Source organism: Aricia agestis, chromosome 12, assembly GCF_905147365.1.
Source record: "Aricia agestis chromosome 12, ilAriAges1.1, whole genome shotgun sequence".
In the NCBI taxonomy this organism is placed as follows: Eukaryota; Metazoa; Arthropoda; class Insecta; order Lepidoptera; family Lycaenidae; genus Aricia; species Aricia agestis.
The window spans coordinates 1,316,494-1,317,629 of NC_056417.1; positions in this window are offsets into that span (position 1 = coordinate 1,316,494).

The window sequence follows — 1,136 nt, forward strand, 5'->3', positions numbered from 1 at the left end:
AGAAACTATTGCCATCACGCTTCACCCTGCGCCGGCACGTGTGTTGTGATAGAGACAGATACAGTAAGTAAATCGAGGTAACGTAGTCCTCTGATTCCTTCCTCAAAATAGAGCTTATCTAATTATTATTTTTATAAATATCTTCAGGAAGAGTGAGTCTATAGGCCGCTCTACACGTTGGTCGTGTTTGCCGAACAGAAGGGGACGGCGCTATACCAGAAAAAAAGACGCAAATAATTCAATCTCTTTTTTTAGTACAGCGCCGTCCTCTTCTGTTCGGCAAACACGGCTAACGTGTAGAGGCTGCTTATGACTACGTTTTTGTTTTATGTTAATAAGATTTGAATTTGTTTTATGGTCGGTGGATTTGGCGGGGTCCGGCACGGGGCATTCCTTAATTTTTTTGCGATTTTTGAAGGGTCATGTCTGTTTTTTTTTTATTTTTAAGTAAGTACTTAAGTAAATTTAGAAAAAATCAAACGTAGTGGCATAGCTTTAACCATAAAGTTAATATACATAATACCTTATTAACTTTATGGCTTTAACAGATCCCAATATTGAATAAAAAAATCATTAAATTTGTCCAGACGCATTGTCCAGGGAGTAAATTGGGAAATACGTTTGTATGGAAAAACTTGGGAAAAACAGTGTTAGCGCTTTCTCTTAACTTAAGGTACTCGCGCATAATAAGCACATTCTGGCAAGGTGCAGTGGGGCGAACCGCATTTTCCAATGATTTTCCATACATTTTTAATTTTTACGACTTACTATTTCACAAATAGGTTTATAAAATATGTATGGAATACAGTTTGTCCTGTCACAAATTACGTAAGTAGGTACGCGTATTTTAAGATGATTTTAAGGCTATGAAACCTTCTATCACTAACACGATAACTGCTGAAATCGCGCCTATTGGGACGAGAGTGCCGCAACGGCTGTGCTAACGATAGCGCCAGGTAGGAACGCAAATTTCATTCCCTACTTGTGCTACGGTCCTACGTGGCGGGTCGGCGGCAGCTAGTACGCGAGTGCGTGCCGACCTGCCAGGTAGGGTATGATAAAATAAAATAAAATGTTCACTTAATATATGAAACCCCTGAAATTCAACGTGGATACAAAATAAAGAAGATGACATT